The 17234-nt window shown below is 38.5% G+C and overlaps 1 protein-coding gene across 3 annotated transcripts in view; it reads left to right on the plus strand.

Moving 5' to 3' along the window:
- Positions 1–17234, plus strand: part of GRM7 (glutamate metabotropic receptor 7) — a 1023847-nt gene that overhangs the window by 676792 nt on the left and 329821 nt on the right. The gene's annotated exons all lie outside the window — the stretch shown is intronic.

Below are 17234 nucleotides of genomic sequence, written 5' to 3' on the forward strand. Positions count from 1 at the left end.
TCAAATTCCTATAAATGGGGGAATTCCTAAAGCTATGAGCAAGAATAAGCCCAGGACCAGTTTCAGGCTCAGAATAAAACAGTAGACCTTGAACTTCACATTTGTCTTAGGCTGATCTTCTTCATAGAAGAGCTGTACTCTGAAGAAGAGCACCAACCAATGTAGAGCCAATTTGCAAAGACTGTAAAAGGTGTTTTGGGCATTTGTTTGTTTGTTTTCTTAGCTCCTGGCACTCAAGGAGATCTCTGTCATATTACTAGCTAGATAGAAATTTAAGAAACAGCTCAGGGACAAAGTCTCAGAGTTAACTCTTTAAAATACTAAAATGTACCATGTGCAACAAAAGATTACAAGACAAACAGAAAATGATGGCCTACCAAAGGAACAAGATAAAAATCCAACAAAAAGAACTGGACTTTGGATGTATCAGACAAAGTCTTTAAAAAAAATCCTTAATATGCTCTGGGAGATAAAGGAAAACCCAAAGAATATTAGTAAAATAATGAATGAGCAATATGAGAATTTCAATAAAGAAAAATTTTAAAAAGGACCCAATAGAAATGTCAGAGTTGAAGACCAAAATAATGGAAATGAAAAATTCCCTAGGTTTCACAAGCAGATGGGCCCTGAGAGAAGAAAGAATCAGTGAACTTGAAGACATGACAGCTGAAATGATTTAGGCTGAGGAGCAGAAATGAAGACATTTTAAGAAGTGAATAGAGCCTAAGAGACCAGTGGAATATCATTAGTTGCTCTGCTGACTTGAGACTCTGTACTCTGACTTCAGGTCTTTTAGTTTTTATTCAGTTTTTATAGTTATTTGCCTGAGTTTCTAGGACCACTTCAATTCACTTCACTGCTTCATTGGACATAGGAGAAATAAAGTCCAAATCATACTATTTTAAGATATTTTATTTCTATAACAACCCTGGTATGTAAGGAACTCATCTACTCATACAGCTAGGCAGCAGAACCATAATTTGTAATATATATATGCAAAACCCACATCTTATAATTTGAGCCTTTATTTCCTTTTTAAAAGTATGTGTGACTTTTGTAAGAATTAAAGTAATTAAATACTTTAAATTCCCAAATATGATGCCTTCAATTAGTAGGCTTTAAAATGTGTTAACATTTTCCCTTTCTCCCTTCCTTCCTTTATAAATTTCTCTCCCATATCCATTGTGTCACCAAGACCTATCAATCCTTTGAAAAAAATTTCTCGGGAAGCGGATGTGGCTCAACGGATAGAGGTTCCGCCTACCACATAAGAGGTCCAGGGATTAATACCCAGGGCCTCCTGGCCCATGTGGTGAGCTGGCCCATGTGCAGTGCTGCCACACGCAAAGGAGTGCTATGTCATGCAGGGCTCCCCCTGCATAGCGGTGCCCCATGTGCAAGGAGTACATCCCTCAAGGAGAGCTGCCCATGCAAAAAGTGCAACCTGCCCAGGAATGGCGCCTCACACATGGAGAGCTGATGAAGAAAGATGACACAACATAAAGAAACACAGATTCCCATTGCTGCCTGACAGAAATGCAAGCAGGCACAGAAGAACACAAAGTGAATGGACACAGAGAGCAGACAATGGTGTAGGAGGGGAAAAGGGAGAGAAAGAAATAAAAAATGGTTAGAAAAAAAACTTTCTCATCAATCAACTATTTATTATGCTAGACCCTGTGGGGAGCAGAAAATCTTCACTGGTACCACTATAGTCCAAGTAATTATCATCACATGCCTGGATTTTTTTTAATATCCCCTAAATAGAGATATTGCCTGCAGTCTCAGCCACTCAAATTAATTGGCTATGCCAGTTTATTGTCTCCATCTCTAAATTCATAGTTTATCATATGTATCAGGTATTTCTTTCTTAAATGATATATTTCCTTGACTTTTATTTTCACTTATACTTGATTCATATCACCTCCCTCCCTCCCTCCCTCCCTCCCTCCCTCCCTCCCTCCCTCCCTCCCTTCCTTCCTTCCTTCCTTCCTTCCTTCCTTCCTTCCTTCCTTCCTTCCTTCCTTCCTTCCTTCCTTCCATCCTTCCTTTTTCCTAGCCTTCCTGCCTGCCTGTCTGCTTGACTTTATCACGGACCATGTTATATTCATTTCATTTACTCTATCATTGAATAGCCAGCCAAGTGCTAAGCTAGGACTAAGCCAGGTAGACTGTGCAGAGAGACAAAACTTTGGGGATCTGTGATTAAATAATATTTTAACTAAAACTTGAGAGTAGATGTTAGCCAGAGAGTATCACAAAGAGAGGAGACCTGGGAGTGTTCCTAGTAGAAGAAGAATGAATTGGGAAAATTCTCAGTGTTTGTAAGTCAACAAAAAAGGTGAGTGAGTAGAATATAATGAGAGAGGAAAGTGGGTCCAAAGATGTGACTTGACGAAATCAAATCATGCTGGACCTTGTCACCATGTCAATATTCTGTACTTTAACTTAAGTGCGGTGAAGAACTGTGGTAAGGAGTTATAATCGGGGGGGTGACCTGCTCTGGCTTACAGTTTTAAAATGTCTTCTGAAGGAGTGCCACAATAGATATTGTGACTCCCATCAGGAGCCTGTGCAACAGTCCAGGTGAGAAATGGTGATGATTTGGAGTGGGGCAATGGCTGTGAAGATGGAGGGAGGAGACAAATTTGAGAGATATCTAGTAATTAGGGTCTCTGGTGATAAACATACAACTAAGTGATTATAGCAAATACGATTGATTATATTCTTTGAATGAACTGTATGTTTATAGATATGTATCAATAAAATTGATTTGTTAAAAAAAAAAGAATGTCTGCAATTTGATCATGGGTTGGATGTGGGAGATGACAACAGTCATGATACACTCATTTCTGGCTGATACAGATTCATCTTTTAGAATCCAAGGAGGAAACAGCTCATCCACATGGGTTGATTTAAAGAGAGTTTGATAAAGAGATGATGCATGAAAGTCTAAGCAAGAATTAAGGAAGGGAGTGAGGGATAGTGCAGTACCTTTGGGCTAGTAACATAGGGACACATTAGCACTCCTAGTCTGAAAGGGTAAGCAGAGGGAGTAGTTATCAGAAACCTGGGTGAACAGTTCTAAGCAGAGGCTATCTGACAATAAGGGAGCCAGACCAATAATAACCAGACCAAGGGAAGTGGATGTGGCTCAAGCAGCTGGGCGGTTCCCAGTGCCTTCTAAAGAAGACAAGCAAAACAGCAAGACAATGGGCTGACACAGCGAGTTGATGCAACGAGATGATGCAGCGAAAGTGACAGGAAGAATGATAGACAAGCAGGGAGTGGAGGTGGCTCAAATTATTAGGTGCCTCCCCCACCTGAGAGGTTCTGGGTTCGGTTTCCAGTGCCTACAAAAAAGAGATGAACAGAGAGCAGACAGCTAATGCAAGCAACAGGGGTGGGGTAGGGTGGGGTATAGAAATAAATAAATAATCTTTAAAAAAAATAACCAAACCAAACAATCATCCTGTTCTTCAGTGATCTTCCTGAGACTCACATTGGCAGCACTAACTGGAAGGCAGAAGAGAAGAGAACTCATTGATTCTTTCCATCAAAGTGAGCATAGAGAAGAGTAGAGAGTGGAAATGGGGATAGCCAAGGCAAACAATATATCTGGCACAGGATTTGTCTTTTTTTTTTTAATGGGAAAGATTTTGGTGTTGGGGAGGGTCATAGTTTATTTAATTTTAAATGTATTTTGTTCAATATGACAAGAAGACATCCAACAAGAGAGCTTAAGGAAATTCAGTGTGCAGTTTTAGAACTCAAGTCTGGATTGGAGGTACAAAGTATAAATTGGTCAGCAAATGATAATTAATGCCATTGGAATGACTGTCCAGGTCAGAGTGAGTGTGGGTAGAAAAGAAAACCTGGTTGCCAAATCCTGAGATTGGTATTATAATGAGAAACTTAAATACTGCTGGAAAATAATTCTTCATGGATTTTTCACATTTCTGCACATCTTGTGAGCACAGACACTTCCTTTTTTTCCAGGCTATCTTTCCAAGGATATTTGTATAGCAAATCACCTTGGAAGAAAGAGGTTTTGCCTCCCTTTAGAGCAAGGGGCAGGTGTGTTTATTGTCGAGTATGAAAGACCAGCTTCCCTAAGATCAAAGTTGCTCTCCTGTAGTACAGACTACTGTATCACTAGTATACTTTCTTTCAAACCCTAGGAAGTGGGGAACCAGTCCAAGAAAATTACTTTATTACTTTTGCTGTAAAAATAAAGCCCTTTGTCTCTGACTCATGAATCTCATGTACTGTGCCAATGTCCAGGAAAATGAGGCAGGCTTTTGCCTAATCTCAGACCCATCACAGTTCTTGACAAATGAGTCAAGAACTACAAAAGGTAAGACTCAAAGTAGCAGGAGTTTATTTACAAAGGAAAAAATAAATGGGAGGATGTAAGTAGTATTAGGGAGTAAGAAGGGCAGTGAGATACATGCATCATAGGAGAGTAAAAAATCCTTGACTTAACAGTGCCACAGGAGAAGCAGTGTTCTCATGCAGGAAACATCCAGGTTGTAGTTAAGGAAGTTAAAGTAGCATTTGTAAATTGGAATAAGGATGTTTTGGAGTAGGGAGGTTGATCAGTATGGAAAAGGAGTGAAAATACTTGTAAAAATGGAAGGAGCTGGCAGTTGGACAAGTAAGAAGATGCCATAGAGTGGAGAGTTTAGCATATGAAGGATGACCAAACAGACTTGCCCAATTGTTACTAGCAGTGACCAGTAAAGCCTGAAAGAGAGGTTTGAAGGATTTTGTCCTGACAGCCTTCTGGAGGACCTTGGGCACTTGAGCCTAAGATGATTGAGTGAGATTTTGAAAAGAGGCCCCTGGGTAAGGCCATCAATTTCAGCAATGCTGCGTAAATTTTGACCTTGATTTTGGTAGCCCACTTCTTACTAAGTGCTTGGAGACATTGAAAGTGATACAACATTCCTCATAGTATATCTACACACAGAATAAAATCAGTTCCTTTTTCACAGCAATCCACAAAAGCCAAAGATGGGTGATAAGTATATATTAAACAAACAACAGCAGTCTTATCTAACCAGCATTGCTTGTCCTTTAAATAAGAGAATTTTGCTTTATAATGATTGTCTTTTTCAGATGATAAAGTGAGCTCAGAGAGGTTCTATAATGTCCTCTTAGTCCACATACAATACATGCAGAAGCAAAACTTCAGCTAATGTTTGTCTGACACCAATATCCATGCTTCTAACTATTTTGCAAGGGCTGGGCTGATTATAAGAGACATGGAAGTGCCATTTTTTTTTCTTTATTAGAGAACTGGTTTTACAGAACAATCACGCATAAATTATAGGTTTCCCATAGACCACACTATAATTAACACATTGCATTGATGTAGAACATTTGTTATAATTGATGATAGCACATTTTTATAATTGTACTGTTAAATGTAGGCCATGGTTTAACTACACTGTTTGTAGAGTGATGCTCCAAGGGCATTTTTAAAATCTTTCCTCTGTTACCATATATACAATCTAACATTTCCCCTTTTAATCACATCCAGATACATATTTCTGTACTAATTGAAGGCACAACGTTGTTCTACCATCATCACCATCCATTACCAAAACTTTTCCATTATTCAAAATATGAACCTTATACATTTTAAGCCTTAACTTTCCAATCCCTATCCTTACCCCATTCCCTAGTAACCTAAATTCTAGATTCGGATTCCATGAGTTGATTATTCTAATTGTTTCTAATCAGTGAGATCATACAGCATTTGTCCTTTAGTGTCTGGCTTGTTTCACTGATGTCAATTTACATTTTCAAGTTTCATTCTTGTCGCATGCATCAGGATTTAATTCCTTTTTACAGTTGTCTTTCTGCTCCTCTGTCCTTTCCTTTCCATTCTGAATAACTCCCTTTATCATTTCTTGTAGGGCAACTCCAGTAGTGATGAACTCCCTCAGCTTTTGTTGATCTGATAATGTCTTTCTCTCTCCCTCATCTTTGTAAGAAAGTCTCACTGGATATAAAATTCTTGGTTGGTTGTTGCTTTCTTTCAGCACTTTAATTTTTTTCGACCTAATGCCTTCTTACCTTCATGGTTTGTGATGAAAAATCAATATTTAGTCTAACTGGTCAGGTTGCTTTTCTCTTGCCGGTTTATGAACCCTATCCTTGTCCTTCCCATTCGAGAGTATGGTCAGTATATGAGGGGGTGTATTCTTCTTCCTGTTTATCCAGTTTGGTGTTCTCTGGGCTTCTTTGTTGTGTATTTTAATGCCTTTGCTAAGTTTGGGAAGTTCGTTCTCATTACTTCTTTGAATATTCCTTCTGCCCCTTTCTCTCCTCTCCTTCTGTGACACTCATAATGCATATATTGGCATGCTTGATGGTGTCTCAGAGAAGTCTTAGCTATTTTTGCTTTTTATAATTCTTTTTATTCTTTTTGCTCTTCAGCTTGACTCATTTCACGTGTCTTGACTTTAAGTATACTGATTCTTCTGTCTCCTCTAATCTGTTCTGGAAACCCTCCTGGGAATTTTTCATTTAGTTATTGTACTCTTCAACTCCAATAGTTCTGCTTGCTTCCTTTTTCAATTTTAAATAAAATCAGGTAATGAAGGTTATATTGCTCATTCATTGTTTTCCTGCATTTCGCAGCATTTTACTTCATCTCCTTGAGCATCGTTAATATCAATTTTTCAAGACATTGTTCAGTATGTCCACATTCTCATCTTCATTGGTACTTTTCAGGAATTTTATCCTCTTCCTTCGGATGGGCCATCCATTCCTGTTTCTTTGTTTACTCTTTTGTTGTAACCTGTGCATTCTAAGATTTTAAAATGTTAACTTGAGGATTTACTCCCTGAGATGTCTGTTTCTTGAGTTTATAACAAGCTGGTGAGAAAGTAGAGATTTTCTTTTGCTTCAGCCTTCCTGTGAGGAAGTTTTCCCGATGACTAAATCAGTGTGTAGGGTTATCCCTGCCTTTCTGAGCCTCTGTCTTGTCCTGGGGTTTTGCTTGTTTTGGAATTCCCCTATTCACAGGAGTTTGGTTGTCTCCTCTTTTTCCCAGGACACAGACATCCCTCTCCTGGGTGTTTGAAGTCAGCCAGCCTTTGCCCCAGAGTTTTCTGCCTATAAAGTTTCTTGCATTCCTTTTGTTGTATCAAGCTGCTTTTGCCCAGAGGGCAAGTTCTGGAGGAATGGCAGGCTGAAGCAGACTTTTCTAAGTCAGTCTTTACCAGCCAAAGCAGTTGTAGTGGTCCACAAAGGGGTGCAGCCATGTTCCAAGGTGCCCTGGGGAGGGGATCAGAAAGGGGCCAAGAGGTTCTTCCACAGGTCTCTGGAGCTGAGCTTTCTTGGTCTGCCCAGCAAATGCAGCCCTTCAGCTATCTGTCCCCCATGGCCCTGGGGAAGCACAGCTTCTTTAAGTCTCCTCCACTTTGACCTTTTGTCCAGGGCGGGTTGAAATAATGGCCGTCCTCAGAGCTAGGCCACCAGCAATGCAAAGTCGCCAATCAAAAGCCGTTGTCAGAAACTGGTCATACCCACCCTTGGTTTTAGGAAGAGGATTTTTATGTCCCTTTCTGTCACCAGCAAGCTAACCAGGGGCTGACTCGCATAGTGATCTGTCTCAAGATTTGGGGTTGAATGCCACTAACTGCCACATGGAGAAAACCATTTACTGTTCCTTACCTTAATTAATCAGCCTCTTCATTCTGCTCTTCTCTGGGTGCTGTATAGTATTATTCTGGCTTCTGGAGTTTCAGAATAGTTGTTTCAGACAGTTCCTGCCTATTTAATAGTTGTTCTGGTGGAGGGACTGAGTTCTGCAGTTCCTTACTCTGCCATCTTCCCACAATTCCTCTGGTGAACCACTTTTGGAAAACTCCAAATTGGTTTTAAAACATTGAAATTTTGAAGGACTTTTTCCTCATGAAACCATCCTGGTTAAATGTAAATGTTTTAAACTAAGCGTGGATTTTAGGACTTTATTTTTAGAACTCCTCAGCCCTGCTCTTTTGGAGCATACCATTCCACCATCACTTAATTACTCTCCTTCCATAGCTACCATGTGTGTACCTTGCTTGACAGACCAGTCATCTTGTGTGTTCTGACTGATGAACTGTCAATTTCAACCTTCTGGTTAGCAGTTGGTTAAGGTTTTCTTTTTTTTCTTGTCACGTTATAGATTTCAACTTTTCTTGACACAGGTGGCAGATGATGACATTGCTAAGAAGCCTCAGAGCTTTCAGAGCCTCCGAGTTGAGAATCATATAGATTTTTATTTCTTCTCACTTATGAATATTATTAGAGCTCATTTTGAAGAAACATGTCTCTTTTATTTTTTATTAATCATGGTTAAATGTTCAAAAGTATTTGTAAAAATATATGTGTACATTTGTTTTTGTTTTTTTTTTTTTGAGGGAGCTTCAAGTAATTTTGACTTTTAAAAAAAAACTAAAAGAATATTTTTACCATCTTCACTTGTATAACTTGATTGAACCTAGGGAAGCAATGACAGGTAGAGTCTTTAACTGTGTAAAAACCCAATTCAAGAGAAAGAACGTTCATATCAGGATTTAGTGTGCTGGTATTACCCCTTATAGCAGTTTGATACTGTTATGACTTCCAAAAATAGATATTGGATTATGTTTATAGTCTGGTCTATACTTGGGCATGATTGAGTTATGATTGGGGCTTTGATTGGGCCACATCATCAGGGCATTGAGTCCCTACCCCTTGATGGGTGGGGACTCACAGATAAAAGGCATGACAAAGGACAGAGTTGAGGGTTTCTGATGTTGGAGTTTTAATGTTGGAGTTTGATGATGAAGTCTTAAGCTGGAGCCCCAGGAAGTCAGCATGCAGAGGGAAGAGAAGCAAGCCCCAGGAAGAGAGGAACCCTGAGAATAGAAGAATAGAGATGGCTCCTTAGACATGGCAGAAACCCCAGGGAGAGAGACAGAGCTGTCCACCTGATAGTCTACAGCTGACCTTGTCAAGGAAGGTAAAGTCTAGAGGGCCTCATAATCTACAGCTGACCTTGTGGAGAAAACAGAGGAGCTGAGCCCAGAGCAATCCAGGAAGCCTGAACCCTGGCAGATGCTGGCAGCCATCTTGCTCCAACACATGAAAATAGACTTTGGTGAGGGAAGTAACTTATTCTTTATGGCCTGGTACCTATAAGTTTATATTCCAAATAAATACTCTTTATAAAAATGAACCATTTCTGGTATTTTGCATCAGCACCCCTTTGGCTGATTAATACACCTCTCCAGGCTTGTCTGCCATCAACTGGTTACCTGAATTAAACTCTCCATCCAGCCATCAGCTAACCAAGTTGATGGATTGCAACTTTTCTTTTCTGTCCTTTTATAGATGCTACTTATTAATCATATTATTTCCTTTTCATGGACACTTGTTCATCTTTTCATATTTACTGGTACCCACTATATTGCTAGTCTCTGTTTGGGGATTTTGTGCATATAAATATATTTAACCCCTTTGACCTGCCCCTGGGGAGTTCACTGTGCATGGATGTGCTTTTTTCTTTTTAATTTCAGTTGCAATCCCTAGATGTGGACACAGTGCTCAAGTGGGGTTATGGCAAGGCTTTTTTCTAAAAAGTCTCACTGTTCTGGTGATTCTGAGATGTTCTTTCTACCCTGAAGTGGGATGAATCCCCTTGTGTCCTCTTTCTATGTCAAGAGGGCATGCTCAGGGAGTGGAGGTGGCTCAAGCCTTTAGGTGCCTCCTTCCCACATCAGAGGTCCAGATTTGGGTCCTGGTTCCTCCTAAAAAGACCAGCACACAGCAAACAGATGCAGAAAATGCAAACAATGAGGTCATAGGGAGAAATAAATGAATAAATAAATAAATAAAAGAGGGCATGCTGCCCTTGAGGAAAAACTCTTTCCATCCCCACAGCATGCCTATCTTACTTCTAGGAGATCTAAGTTTAGACTATGAGAACTGGACGATGCTGCCGATACACCACAGCATCTGCAATATGTGTGGCCCTTAACAAAATACCTGGGAGGCTAAATGAAGTTTCAGGGGTACCTATAAGACCCAATAGGACAAAGAGAAACACTGCATCCCAGACGGAGGCCTTTGAGTAGAGTTGTGAAAGGTGAATGACGTGAAAGGGCCTTGTGTTCATACCTGTGTCCCCTGCCCAAGGAGATGCCTGCAGAGTAGTGTCTTCCACTGCTGCCCCTCACTATTCTCCCTTTTCTTCTTCCTGATCTTCTTTTTATTCCTTTTTCTTCCTCATTTTCTCCTTCCTCTTCTTCCTTTTCATTCTCTTCTTCCTCCTGTTACTTCCTGCCCCCTCCTTTTACTTCCTGTTCCCCCTCCTTCCTTTTATTTTTCATCACCATCATGTAATCTCGAACAAACTCAAAAGCAGATAGATTAGTGTAATGAATCCCATGTTTCCATCACACACCCTCATCCATTGTAAATAGGTGGTCAGTTTTTAACAATCTGTATCTCACTCATAATTTTCCTTGCCACTGACTTATTTTAAAGAAATCCAGATGTAATTTTATTTATAAATATGTCCATATATGTTTCTAATGGGTAAGTGCTCCTACAAATATATAACAACAAAAATAGTTTATAATCATATATCCAGTCCATGAACAAATTCTCTCACTTATCTCATAACTTTCTATATACAATCGTTCAGTCAGAAACTACACAAAGTTCACAATCCATATTTGATAATTCTCTTAAGTCTTTTTTTAAAAATCTATAACTTGTTTTCCATTCCTTTTACTTCTCACTATTTACTTGCTGAAGAAAAGGGCTTATTACTGTTCCTGTAGAATTTTCCACATTTTAGAGTTTTCTCCTTGCATTTCTGAAATGTTGACTTACATATTTCTATTATCTATAGTTCCTCTGAATTAGTCATTAGACCCAGCAATTTTTTCAGGTCTCCCTGATCTATTCTTCTCTTATAAAATTTTAATTGTTGTCTTTCTAAAAGGTTTAGATACAGGCATAGCTCAGAGATACTGTGCGTTTGGTTCCAGACCATCTTAATAAAGCAAATATTGCAATAAAGTGAGTCGCAAATTTTTGGTTTTCCCAGTGCATGTAAAAGTTAAATTTACTCTATACTGTAGTCTATTAAGTGTGTAATAGCATCATGTCTAAGAAAACAAAGAACATACCTTGATTAAAGGATACTTTGTTGCTAAAAAGTGCCAAGCATCACCCTAACCTTCAGCAAGTTATAATCTTTTTTTTTTAAAGATTTGTTTATTTATTCATTTCTCTCAAGTTATAGTCTTTTTGCCAGTGAAGGATATTGCCTCAATATTGATGTCTGCTGACAAATCAGGATGGTGGTTGCTGAAGGTTGGGGTGCCTATGGAGTTGTATGGGAAATCCACACATCAGTATGATTTATTTGCAAGTTCACAATATCTGTAACAAAAATATGTTTTTAAAAAATAGGATGGGTTGGGGGAAAAATACACCAAATGTAGGATAAGGACTATAGTTGGGAGTAATATTTTGATGATGTTCCTGCATAGTTTGTAAGAAATGTTTCACAACAATGCAAAGAGTTGTCGGAGGGGTGAGACCCCTGTGTGATGTTATGTATGTTTATTTTGTAAGTTCACAATCTTTACTATACACTTATTGTTTATGTGTATTCATGTATGAATAATATACTTCAATAAAAATTTAAAAACTTAAAAAAAATAGGACAATAAAGTTTATCATGTCCATTCTTTCTTGCTCTCATGAAAGATTTCTTTGTAGGATGAAATGCTGTTGGGTAGCATTTTATCCACAGTAGAACTTCTTTCAGAATTACAGTCAATCCTCACAAACGCTGGCAGTGCTTTATTAACTGAATTTATGTTATATTCTAATTCCTTTGTTATCATTTCAACAATGTTCACAGCATCTTCATCAGGAGTAGATTCCATTTCAAGCCATCACTTTCTTTGCTCATCCTTAAAAAGCAACTCCTCATCCATTCAACTTTTATCATGAGATTGCAGCAATTCAGTTCTATCTTTAGGCTTCACTTCTAATTCTGGTTCTCTTACTATTTCCACTACATCTGCAATTGCTTCCTCCACTGGAGTCTTGAACCCCTCAAGAGTTCAGATTGACTCCTTCCAAACTCTTGTTAATGTTAATATTTTGACCTCCTCCCATGAATCACAAATGTTCTTAATGGCATCTAGAAAGTGAATCCTTTCCAGAATGTTTTCAGTTTACTTTGCCGAGATCCATCAGAGAAATAACTATCTATGGCAGCTATAACCTTATGAGATTGTATTTTTTAAATAATAAGACTGAAAGTTGAAATTGCTTCTTGATCCACTGGCTGCAGAATGGATATGGTAGCTGGCAAGAAAACAACATTAATCTCATCGTACATCTCCATCAAGACTCTTGGACTACTCTATGAGCAGTCATAATTTGAAAGAAATCTTTTTTTCTGAGCAGTATGTCTCCACAGTGACTTAAAATATTCAGTAAACCACGTTATAAACAGATGTGTTGCCATCTATGCCTTGTTGTTTCATTTATAGAGCACAAGCAGAGCAGATTTTGCATAATCCGAGGGCCCTAGGATTTTCAGAATCATGAGTGAGCATTGGCTTCAGCTTCAAGTCACCAGCTTCATTAGTCCCTGTCACGATAGCCAGCCTGGCCTTTGAAGCTTTGAAGCCAGGCACTGACTTCTCCTCTCAACCTATGAAAGTTTAGATGGCATCCTCTTCCAATATAAGGCCTTTTTTCTCTACACTGAAAATCTGTTGCTTAATATAGCCACCTACATCAATTATCTTAGCTAGATATTCTAGATTAACTTGCTGCAGCTTCTACATCAGCACTTGCTGCTTTGTCTTGTACTTTTATATTAGGGTGACAAGTTCTTTCCTTAAACCTCATGAAGAACCTCTGCTAGCTTTGAACATTTCTTCCACAGCTTCCTTACCTCTCTTAGCCTTCATAGAACTGAAAAGGGTATGGGCCTTGATCCGGATTAGGCTTTGGCTTACAAGAATGTTGTGACTGGCTTGATCTTCTATTCAGACCACTACACCTTTCTTCATTATCAGCAATAAGGCTGTCTCTCTTTCTTATCATTTGTGTATTCACTGAAATAGCACTTTCAATTTCCTTCAAGAACTTTTCCCCTGCATTTTCAACTTGGCTAACTGTTACAACAGGCCAAGCCTTTGGTCTAGCTAGGCTCTCAACATGCCTTCCTCACTAAGCTTAATCATTTCTATCTTTTGATTTAAAATGCAACTCTTCCTTTCACTTGAACACTTAGACACCATTGTAGGCTTATCACTTGGTGTAATTTCAATATTGTTATGTCTCAGGGAATAGGGAAGCCTGAGGAGAGGAAGAGAGACTGGGGATGGCTGGTCGGTGGAGAAGTGAGAACACACAAAATATTTATTGATTATGTTCACTGGTTTATATGGTGTGGTTTGCGGTGCTCTAAAACAATTTCAATAGTATCATCAAAGATCACTGACCACAGATAACCATAACAGATGATAAGAATGATAAGTTTGAAATACTGTGTGAATTACCAAAATGTGATACAGAGACACAAAGAATGGCACTTTTGAAAGAATGGCACTGATAGACTTGCTTAACTCAGACCTGCCACAAACCTTCAATTCGTGAAAAATCACAATATCTATGAAGCACAATAAAGGGAAATGCAATAAAACAAGGTATGCTTGTATTCTCAGTACCTTTGCCACTGTGGTTAGTGTAAGGAGCTGAGTTTGAATGCAGAGTCAAGTCAGTATTCCCAAAGCAATGCAAAATTCGGTAAGAGTTCTATTATCTTATGCTGCCCAACTTTTTGTAGATGAAGATTCATAATAACTTTCATATAGTCAAAGTCTGTGGTTTCTATAACCATGAAGCCTTCGAGATGGGTGGTGGGGGTACCGAGTAAATAATGTTTTCACAAATGCCAAGTGTTTTGTGAGATTTACATTAAAATCAAAATGTGAATTGTGGAGTAATTTGGCATGAAGTTTTCTTTTCCCATTTAACTCATATTAAATTACAGAAAATCACTGGATAACAATAGTTCTGTATATGTTATGATTTTCAAATATTCATTTAGATCATGGAATCCAGAAAGACCAAGTCATTTGGCCAAAACTGACCCTGGAGAAGCCCCAAGGTTGTTGCTGGTTGTTTGTGTGTGTGTGGTTTGTTGTTGTTGTTGTTCTTTCATATTAAGCCCCAGGGCGAGGTTTGACTTGAGCTGGAGAAATGAGCCCTGGCTCCTTCTCTGGTTTTCATGGCTCCTCAGTTTGGTCCTGAGCTACCATGGGTAAACATTTGTCCTTTTAGCTTTTGGATTGAAATTTATTTTCCTGGCTTAAATTAATTTCTTGATGCTTTATAATAATGGAGCACTATCCCCTCCCCATTTTGAAAGGATTATCTAATCTTTCTTCTGAAGGGACTAATAAATTACTTTCGGGCTAATGGTGCCTCTAATTCTAGCTAATAGTTGCTGGGAACATTTTGTATCTCCCTATTGTCTTGGTTTTGAGACACTCAAGGCATTTGACAACATTTCATTCTTTGGAAGCTGACTAATGAAAACCTGTGAGAGCTTTTGTTGTAAGTATTTTAGGGCCCCAGAAAAGAGACCTGTGTTTCTAACTGGGCTTAATTGGAAAGAAAGGAGAGGGATATTGAATTTTCAGGATAGAGCTGTTATTGGAAAATGCTTCTATTTTCATTATTTTTATTGATAATCATAAAGCTCCTTTAATTACTAATTATGAAGTATCCTTGGGTACAAGGAATGCTTTTTCTTGCTTTCATAGTTCCCTTCATATCAGACAGTTATTGCCATAATGCTGCTTAACAAGAGCAAACCACTGATAAAATCTCAGTGGTATGCTGTAGTAAGGATTTAATTCTCATTCATGAATCTGCAAGTCATTTTGGTTAAAGTCTGGTTGATTGTGAGAGTTTGAATTATATACCCCACTGAAGACATATTCTAAATCCACCTTCCCGTGGGTGTGAAACTATTTTAAATAGGATCTCTTCAAGATTTTTAGTTAAAGTGTGACCCAACTGAATGAGAGGGAGAAAGAGAGAGACAGAGAGAAACCCAAAGGCTCTCACAATAGGGTAAGAGAAGGCTCACCTCCCTGAAGCAGAGGGCAGGAGTTTTTAAGGACTTGATGAAATAATGGAAGAGCACTGAAGCAATGAAGTGTGTCCTATTACATGATGCTGTCTCTTGAGTTTCTGTCAAAGCCAGGTGGAATGCATCCAGGTTGGATTCTGTAAGCGCCAAGGTGAAGGAAGTCAGGTATCTAAAGCCAGGAAGAAGCCTGTCTAAGATTTAGTCATGTTAAGGAGAAGTTAATTCCATCTTTGTCAGTAACACAAAGGGTGGGATGGGGGATTTCTTAACCTACCGCTGTTTACCAGGATCACAGGGTTCAGGTAAATTGCAACATTGTCACTGGAAATTGAAAATGGAATTGCATGAGAAAACACAGTTTAAAGTGAAAATTACATAGCCCTCCAGGAAACATCCTCCTTGGAAAAGGGCTAGGAAATGACAGTTTGTAGTTAGACACTGCTTTCCCCCTTGCTAGAATTCTTTATATCTCTGTAGAGTACTCAGTACTTCTACTGCAAAACTTAAGGGTCGAAATCACACTTTGGTCATCCAAGTTGGCTAATCATTTGGTCAGTCATCTGGACTTTATGCTTTGTTTTCTTTGTTCCTTTGCCAGACTTTTTGGCAATTTCTCTAGGTATTAACTTTAACACTCCGGGCGAGGTCAGGGAAGTAGCTGTCAAAGGATGGTAGTTGTCAAAGCTTACAGGAAGCCCTATTCAGTGGGGATAAGAGGTTGGAAAAAGCATGGCTAGCATGGAGTTTGAGATTACTTGCTTCTCTAAACTAAAGAGGAAATTAAGAATGAAAAGAGAAAAATCCAAGTTCATTGCTTTTCCACGTGTCAATATGAAAGGAACTATGTGGCCAATTGTCTAATGATTTATACCAAAGTTACAGGCAAGGAGATGGAACAGGTAATGGCGCATGGTCTGAAGTTAGGTAGTCTGGGGTTCACAGCTAACCTCCATCCTGCTAGGAGTGACCTTGGCCAAGTTGTTTTCAATAGTTAGTCTGGCATATGGAGAAAATAATAGTACCTACCCAGGAGTGTATTTTGAAGGTTAAACCACGACAAGTGTTTAGCACAGAGCCTGGCACACAGAAAAGAGTAGCTCCATCCCATTCAGTTTTCATTCAGCATAACCACCAACTAGAGATGAAAAACACTGCAGACTTTAACATATAACCCTGACTCTCTGTTTTTCCATCTACCAATAATTGCTCTTGCTAGTCCATGCATTTTGACTCTGGCATTCTCTAAATGTGGTCACTATAGAAGATGGCAATGAGGTAGAACTGTATAAATGAAAAATCTCATTTTACCATTAATATTCATCTTATAAAGAAAATGTATATGCGTGAGGGGAAAAATTATCCACTAAACCAAGTTATTTATTTTTTATGTTAGGGAAAGGACTACAGCATCATTTTAATATTTTATTAAGGCTTACTCTGTAACTGTAGCATTTTCAGAACCCAGTAGGATTTAGTGACACCCAGAGTATTGGCTTTGCTGTTTCTGCATTCACTTTAGTCAAATCTAGCAGTTTTGCCTAAACCATAATGTACCCTGACTCTAGAGTCAAAACTCCTATAACATATTCTTTTCCTGCAGGGAATAATTATCTATTGTAATAGATCCAAGCATTAATCTTTTAGTTAATTTTTACAGAGTACTACTCTGAGCTTCAGCCTCAGAACTATGTAAGTCTGAGACTTTACATTCAATTAAATAAATTTGTAGAATGCAAGTTTTAAAAGTACTGTCAGTATAAGCATGCATTACTTTAGAGAATGATTCTAAAATTGGTTATTTGAATTAATATTTGAAATACAAATAAAAAATATAGTTTTACAAATACTGTTATACACAGTAAGTACTGGGTCAGCTTTTCAAATCTGACTAACCCTTCAGGTATGTGTTTTTCAGTCTGCACTAACAAAAATCTCTTTGTTTTCTTGCCTCTTCATCCTCCACTGCATCTCTCTTTTGATTTCCCCATTGAAACAGGAACATATATATTAATAATTCCAAAGCCATAGTTTCTTGCATTTTCCACGCCTC

The sequence above is a fragment of the Dasypus novemcinctus genome, chromosome 26 (genome assembly GCF_030445035.2).
Source record: "Dasypus novemcinctus isolate mDasNov1 chromosome 26, mDasNov1.1.hap2, whole genome shotgun sequence".
Classification (NCBI taxonomy): Eukaryota; Metazoa; Chordata; class Mammalia; order Cingulata; family Dasypodidae; genus Dasypus; species Dasypus novemcinctus.